Source organism: Narcine bancroftii, chromosome 13 (genome assembly GCF_036971445.1).
Source record: "Narcine bancroftii isolate sNarBan1 chromosome 13, sNarBan1.hap1, whole genome shotgun sequence".
Taxonomy (NCBI): domain Eukaryota; kingdom Metazoa; phylum Chordata; class Chondrichthyes; order Torpediniformes; family Narcinidae; genus Narcine; species Narcine bancroftii.
The window spans coordinates 62,822,825-62,831,276 of record NC_091481.1 but is presented as its reverse complement, the minus strand read 5'-3'; the positions used below and the strand labels follow the sequence as shown (position 1 = coordinate 62,831,276).

Genomic DNA, 8,452 nt, shown 5'->3' with positions numbered 1-8,452 from the left:
TGCTCCTGTACACCCCCCCTCCTCCTAGAGGGTAGTAGAGTGAAGAGGGCATGGCCTGGGTGGTTGGGGGGTCCTGAAAGACACTGCCTGTGCGATTAAATACTGAGCATGCACTTAATTTCAAAATTCATTCGGATTCTCCATTTTAAACCATGTAGTAAACAACTCTAGATCTCATCACCAAATATATTCCAGACGTTTATCCTGCTCACTTCCAATGAGATGGTCAGCAAACACCACAAAACTCAAAAGACTGTACAACAGGCTTAAAGAGGAAAGCAGCAAATACATGCATAGCCTCCAATTCCACGTGCCCAACTGGTTTAGGAAAGGGCTGGCTTGAGTCTTTATATGGGCCGGTGATTGACAGTCGGCAGGGGAGGGGCGCCAGTCTACAGGTACCACGGTTGCCCCCTGCAGTAGGCCAGTAGGAGTGCAGCTATAGTGTTGGTTATTTACAATCACCAGACATCTCTCCCCACGTCAATAAGATGATCGGCAACTTCAGAAGAGTGTGCAACCCCTGAACACATCAATGGCACTGAAGTCAAAACACTGATAGCTTCCAAGTTGTGAGGAGTAAACATCCCCAATGTTGGACAAGCACATTGTGCAATGGTCAGGTAAGCACACCAAAGCCTCCACTTGGTCAGGAGACAAATAAAGTTCGGCATGTCTTCCCCTTCTCCACCCCCCCCCCCCCCCACCCACCCACCCCTCATCAACCCTGCAGGTGCACAATCCAAAGCATTCTTGCTGGATGCCCCACAGCGTGATACGGGAACAGCTCTGTTCACTGGCGTCACTCGGGGGGTGCGGACCGCATCGGGCAACACCCAAAGGGCGATAACATTTTTGTGCAGTGTTTCAGCAGAAGTTTATTATTTTCTTTTATAAAAATATCCCTGTCGTTCGTTATAACAACAAAAACATTTTCCGTAAGCCCAGCTGACACGAGGCTAAAACTCGACACTCATTTACTTTTTGAGCCTTCTAACAGGCTCCGTCCGGTCAGAGCAGTCGTTATTCCCCAATGACAGCAACGCTTCGAATCGCGTGATTTCATCCGCATAGGCTACAAGCGCGGGCTGTTTTTGATGTAATTTTGCTCATTGTTTATCTCACTACTATTGCCATTACAATCAGTGATCTACAATTTATCAGGAACATTAGTACAAAAAACATTACTCAGGATTCTGTGTGGACTGGTACAGGAGGAGGTCCACGAGTGACCCCCAGCCACCCCAAAATCTAGAGATGCCACTGGCTCTGCTCAAGAGACCGGAAGAAGCTTCGGTTGGTGGTGAATGCAGGTGACAATGCACAAACATTTCCTCCCCAACCACCACCCGTAGACTCCTCCCCCACAGCCAAGGTAAGGTTGCCACCACACCCCAGGCTCGCTCTCCCACCTCCCATTGGGAGATGGCTTAAGAGCGTGCCTCCCAGTTCCAGAACCATCAGACACTGGGCCAGGGTACTCAGCAAACACATCCTCAAATCTTCAGAGTCTTCACCTTCCCAAGAAAAATCCTCACCATACCCCCGGGTCCAACCCCCCCCAAATCCCTTGCTGGTATTCAGTGGTATTCAAAATGGTCCCACATCTCTAAATGCAATTCTCCCAATCCACAAGTCCGCTGAAATTCCTGTATATGATTCCCCCCTCCCCCTCCAATCCCCTCTATGGGCTCAGGCATCAGAGCACGTCCAGGAGACGGATGAGCAGGCGCCCGATGAACAAAATGGACCCAGAAGTTTGCTAACACAGCAACTTTCCTCAAGCCTATTGCCACTGGTTTATCTGTGGGAATCGGGACTGGGACTCAAGGTGGTGAACACGGGCCCTGAAGGGCCGTGGGTGCTGATGGCTTCAGTACTATGGGTGGGGGAAGAGGGGATTTGGAATCAGGCATCAAGGAGAGTGCCTTGTTCGGGTGGGGGGGGGGGGTGGGGAGTGGACCCTCTTAAAATCAAATCTAGCATAATCCACAAACTCGTGCTGTCCAAATACACCCAATTAACCTACAACCTTTGTACATTTTGAACAGTGGGAAGAAAAAAGAACTCCCAGAGGAAACCCACGCAGACACGTGGAGAATGTACAAATATGTTAAGAGACAGCACGGATTCGAATGTTCAGATGTGAGGCCTTCATCAGCGGTGCTGAAAATCAGGCAGAAGTTCACCTAAGGTGGAGGGGGGGTGAAGGGGAGCAGGTAAGATGTGGGAAGGTAGAAGCAGAGAAATTGTAGGGAAAAGAGAGCCAAGAAGCTGGAGATAAAGAGAGAAGTATAGTGTGACAGGCCTAGAGGACCCCAAACCCAGCAGCAACAGAAATTCACCAAGATAAAACAGTCACAAATAAAAGTTGCTTTAAACACAAAAACATTTTAATTTATAACTATTAGCTTAGCCCCCTTCTAATTCTAACTGCACGTGTATGTAATGTGTGTGTTCAAGTTCAGAAAAGTTATTTGATTCACAGTCCAATCTCACTTCTTGTTCCTCCAAGTTCACTGGTTGCAGGCAATTCTTAGACTGTGCACAGAATTTAACATGTATAAATTCCACTAGGCTTTGGTGCTTGAAAGGTAAATGGTCACCACTCAGGAAGGTTCTTGTCGGCTTTCAGAGAGAGATTTGTGGCTCATTGGACACACACAAACCGATTCCTTCTGATCAGCCACGTCAGTGTCTTGCCCAAGAAACTTACCCTGTCAGGGTTCCCAGGTGATAACCTCTTTCTTTCAGGTCACCACAGAATTCTTATTTCAAGTGAAACATTAGGCAGCCAGTCCTCTCCTCAAGGGCTTTGAACTAAGAACTCACAACCCGTCTGCAAAATGGGGGTTTCCACAAGCTTGTCCAGCTTGTCCTATTCCAGTCCCAGCTGCTGCTGGTGGTCTTTCAGTGCACGGAGATGCCGGTGAGGGAATACTGCCGTGCTGAGGCTTGGGGCAGCCAACACAAGGGTGCAGTGAGGGAAGGACCACAGTCCAGAACCCTCCCACTATTGGGCCTGGAGGAGAAGCGACAGGGGTGGAAATGGTGTAAATAGAAGCAAATGTAACAAAGCACAGTGACAGAATGTAGGGAAAGGGCAGCACGGTTGGCGTAGCGGTTAGTGCTACGCCTTTACAGCACCAGCGATTGGAACTGGACCTGGTTTGAATCCCACACTGTCTCTCAGGAGTTTGCCTATTCTCCCCGTGACTGCATGGGTTTTCTCCAGGGGTTCAGTTTCCAATTGGGCAGCATGAACTCAAGGCTGAATTGGCCTTTTACAGTGCTGTATGTTATGGGAACAGACTCTGAATGGGTTTCCTTTTGCAAATAATCAGAAAATTCAAAAGGAAGGAGGGTCACAAATATTTGTCCCAAACTGATCCATTAAAGTTAACTACTCTGATCAACCCAACTCAAGTTAAATGGGCCAACCTGCAGTTTGGGTCTCTCTCTCTCTCAGCCTCATTCACCCATCGCCTGCTCCTTCTCCCACCCTTCTGATCTTGGCATCCCCAATGAAGGGCGTCTGGCCCGAAACTCCGACTACCCTATTACTCTTCAAGGATGCCGCGTGCCCTGCCGAGCTCCTCAAGGACTTCCGCGTATTTACCAGGAGGATGTGTTGGGGAGGGTGCAGTGGAGGTTTATTCGAACATTGCCAGAGACGAAAAAAAGAGGCTGTGAGGGAACACAGAGGGAACCATACTAGTGGCAACGGCCAACATTATACGGTAGCAAAGCGTGCACAACGTTACATCATGAAGAATGCAAAAGGAATTTGCACTGCTTTCCTTTGTAGATTTTTTTTTGTGACTGGACAACTTGGCAACATTTTACATGGAGCCGGGAGGGTCAAGAAGGGACTTGGTAGAGATGATTGCGCTGGCAGGAACACTTGATAACTGGAGTTCACTGATAAAAGGCAGCTGCCAAAAAGGGGAAGTGAAGAGAATGATTTAAAGCAGTGAGCTTTTTTTAAAAAAAAAATCTGAAACATGCTTCTTGGAAAGGGTAGAAATTCGAAGAAACTACTCAGGTTGGACCTGAAACAATGCCCAAACAGGCAAGAAGTGCAGTTTTGGGGGAGCATTCCCAGTAGGAAGGCCATTCACCCCCTCAAATACATCTCAGCTGATCCATACCCATCCCCATTCTAAGCCTTCCAAAAGTGCCAAAATATTAAAATCCTTCAATTACATTGTATAAAATGAAATTAAAGCAAATGGAAATTTGAAACACTTTATTCCCATTGTTTAACCTCCTATCACTTTGTAAACAAGCCTGCATTTGTGAGGACTGTGAGGGAGGTCAGAGTCATTCATTCAGGGCCCAAAACAGCCCTTCCAATTGAAGCAACATTTCAATGGTGAATCTGCAGGGGTCATCTACTGCATCTGGTACTCCCGCTATGGTCTCCTCGACATCAGAGAGGCTGGGAGATCGCTTCAATTCCCTGTCCCATTCACTTGCTGATGTGTCTGTCCACGGTCTCCTAGATGGAGACCACCTGCAAATTGGAGGAACAACGCCCCATCTTCTATCTGAGAACCTTCCAACATTGACTTATCGGATTTCCATTATTTTAAAAACCTACTCCTCCTCCAGCCAAAAAAAATAATTAATTCTCACCTCTCCTCTTATCCAACTTTGTTGGTCTCCCCCAGCCAGCCTTCCGGATCTTTGCTTTAACCATGAAGGAGGGCTCATGCCCAGAACGCCAGCCATGTATCTTTACCTCCTCTGGACACTGCGAGGCCAGCTGGGTTCCTCCAGCGTTTCTGTGTGTTTTACTACAATCACAGCGTCTGCAGACTTTTGTGTTTCACTCCTTCCACCAGGAGGCAGGATTGAGCAGCACTGCAAACACCTCGCTCCCCTGCCAGAATCCCAGAAGTGAGTGCACAGCTCCAGGTCTGTCCCAGTCTAAAACAACATGGATAAAAGCAACCCCCCCCCCCCCCCTCAATTGCACTGCACAGTCAAGAGGAGAAACATGGAGAACATGCTGGGGATATGGAGTTTCCAGCAAAAGGTCTTTATTTGCTTTGCAAGAACTAGTCCAGGATTACCCACTGTAGTTCACAGCAAGCCCTCAGTGCCTCTTACCAATTAAAATCCTAGTTTGATTGGTGCTTTCCTATTGATCTCTCAATTAAATTCCTGTGTTATTCAGAGTCTGGTCTTAACCCAGTGGTTCTCAACCTTTTTCTTCCCACTTTAAGTAATCCCTATGCCATCGGGGCTCTGTGTTCAGTAAGGGATTGCTTAAGGTGGGATGTGGGTGGAAAGAAAAAGTTTGAAAACCCCTGTTTTAATCGTCCCTCATTGACTCGTTATGTGCACGGTTTCAGAACTCCAAAGGAAATGGGACAATGGCAATTTTTCCCAAGCAAAATACTTCAGTTACAATTGGGTCTAGAGCAGTGATTCTCAACCTTCCCACCTTAAGCAATCCCTTACTAATCGCAGACCACCGATGGCCTTGGGATTACTTAAAGTGGGATGCAAGTTGGCCAGTTTTCCAACAAGGCTGCTCTGTGCATGTGACATTTGTATGCAATTAACTACTGACCAGAGCCTTCAGCTCAAATTAACTGCAGATTACAGCTTTCCAAACTTAGGCTAAATGTGTTAAATGAGAACACTCTCAAATTTACCCCCACCCCCCCCCCCCCCCAAACCAGAAGGCCCTGTCCCACGCCTCTCCCCAGAAAAGGTGGCTAATCTCAAAAGATGCAAGTCCCGTCGTGACCCTGAAGAAGCAGAGTTTCAACTAAGCACTTTCCCAATTCAAGTACCAATTAATCTTTACTCAATGGCGAAATTTTAAAAAAAGTTGTTGGAGGAGTCTGTTTTTATCTCTCATCTCACAAAAGGCACAAACAATAACATTTATTGAACGGGAATCCCCTTTTATTTTATATTTTAAAATCACTCCTACAAATCATGTTCGCACTGCAGTCAGGATATGTGAACTCATTTTATAAAGACTACTGGATTCAGGTCTTCCTGGATGTTCATGTATTCTCACAGGAAAGAGACAGGATTTATACCCCCCCCTCCTCCTCCTCCTTTTCAGTGAGCATTTTTGACCCTATAGAGAGAGAAAAAAGTTATTGGTCTACTCCCAGCAGATCCAAGTTACTTTTCTATTCCCCCAAGTTACTTTTCTACTCCCAGCAGATCCAAGTAAGTGATTTGGCTTTAGACTGAACTCGAAAATATCTGCAGTGAGCCCTCCCAGAGGCTTGAAACACGTCTTTTTTTAAAAAAAAAACAATCATTGCTTCATCGGGGATTGGGAATCGATTTTTTTCCCCCATCCACAATTGTCAGGGATTTCCTCCCATCGGCGGGGGGAGGTGGGCAAAGGATCACGAACGTCCCACCGAGATATTTAAGTTATATTCCACACTGAAATCTTATCCCGGGAATTTAGGCGTAGATTCTAAACTGAATTCGAAGTTTCAACAATCGTGTACTTGAAAACTATGATCAGCTCGATTTTGCTTCCAGAAAAAGTAACCGAACAAATAGTCCACCCCCGTCTAGTGAAGTCCACGAGAAATGTCCAAACTCACCCTAAAGTTCCAAACTCACCCTAAAGTTCCAAACTCACCCTAAAGTTCCAACTCACCCTAAAGTTCCAAACTCACCCTAAAGTTCCAAACTCACCCTAAAGTTCCAAACTCACCCTAAAGTTCCAAACTCACCCTAAAGTTTAAAACTCACTCAAAAGTTTGCCCAGTCTCCTGTAAAACAGAATGAATTTTGCAAGAGATGAAATACTTACGTCTGTTACACAAGCTCCCACCTCGTTCGGATCCTGATTTTACTCTCCAAAACTTTTCGGCACCAACTTTATTCCCTAAGCAAAGCCCGCGCCTGCGCTCTGCCCCCGGCGCCCGAGAAAAGGAGGGGAAAGAACCAAAATTTGATGGATGTCAGTATCATCCAATCGGAATGCAAGAGGCAAATGTCCCTGTTTCACGCCCTTCAGGAGAGACCCGGTAAAACTTAAAATGAAGTCCTATTCAAATGTGGCCCCTGTCCTAATGCATCCATTTGTGTCTTTCACACGTAAATTAAGTTGTCTTTACTAACCAATCTCTTTCTGTAACTGTACATTAAACCATTGAAGACTACAACACAGAAACAGGCCCTTCTGCCCTTCTAGCCTGTGCTGAACTATTTTTTTCTGCCTGGTCCCACTGATCTGCAGGATGCGAAGATCGATTCTGATCAAAAGCTCCTGGGATTGTCCCAATCCTGACACATTTTGTTCTGGTTAAAGTCACTGGATAAGTTATCAGTAAATAACGTACAACGTGATCCCATCACCAGACACATCTTCCCCTCCTCCCCCCACCCCCCGCTGCTCCCTGTGTGACTCCCTTGTCCATTCCCAATCATCGTCCCCCCACTCCCCCTTGGCATCTTCTGCTGCAGCTGAAAAAGTGCCACTCTGGCAGCCGCACCTCCTCCCTCCCCACCATTCAGAGCACCAGACAGTCATTCAAAGTGAAGCAACATTTCGGTTGTGGGAGTCACCGACTACATCTGGTGTTCCCATTGTGGTCTCCTCTACTTCGAGGAGATTGGGCGTAGACTGGAAGATCACTTGACCGATCTCATCAATGGTAGGGGTCTCCTAGTGGCCAATTCTGCGTCCCACTCCCGCGCCGACGTGTCTGTCCATGGCCTCATCTACCATCAAACCAAAACCACCCGTAAGTTAGAGGAGCAGCACCCAATTTTCCATCTGGGGACTCTCCAAATGGATGGCATTAACATTCGACTTCTCTGGTTTCTGCTAGCCTGTCCCCCTCTCTTCCCCATTCCCCCCCCCGCCTCCTTTCCTCCACCCCCTTTGCTCTCCATTCACAGACCCATCCCTCCTGTTCCTTCCCCCACCACTTTGTTCAGGCACCTGCAGACATTTTTCTATACCCTGGTGAAGGGCTCAAGTCAGAAATATTGGTCATGTATCTTTACCTTTGCTTTTTGAAGTGGCCAGCTGAGTTTCTCCAGCGTTGTGTTTTTACTTCATCCACAGTGTATGCAGACTTTCCTGTTTTAATGCTATCAGTGAGTGATCCTTTGACAAAGGGCCCAAAACATTGGTCATAGATCGTTATCTTCGTTGGATGTTGGAAGACTTGCTGAGTTCTTCCATCATTTCCGTGTTTTTGAAAGGTTATTTTCAGAAGCGGCACCTCATTGTTCAAGGAATTTACAATTTTAATTTGAACAGCAAGGAGAGACTTTTGCATTCTTTTCCAAAATACACAGCAAAAGTGAGGTTAAGGCTGTTACATCTTTGAGTGAAAAGCAATGCCGAAAACCCCCCAGTATACCAGCACCTATTGGGGGGGGGGAATTGGTAGCTGCTAGATAAGTGAATTTTCTGGTTGCTTGAGATTCACAAACTGACTGCTAGGGG

At 46.7% G+C, this 8,452-nt stretch overlaps 1 long non-coding RNA gene across 1 annotated transcript; it reads right to left on the bottom strand.

Annotated features, from left to right (window-relative positions):
* Positions 1-5,900: 5,900 nt before the first annotated feature.
* On the bottom strand, positions 5,901-6,910 carry LOC138748310 (uncharacterized). Its single transcript, XR_011347927.1, has 2 exons — positions 6,803-6,910; positions 5,901-6,103 (listed from the first exon to the last, which is right to left on the bottom strand). It is a non-coding gene; the product is annotated as an uncharacterized lncRNA (long non-coding RNA).
* Between the last annotated feature and the right edge of the window lie 1,542 nt (positions 6,911-8,452).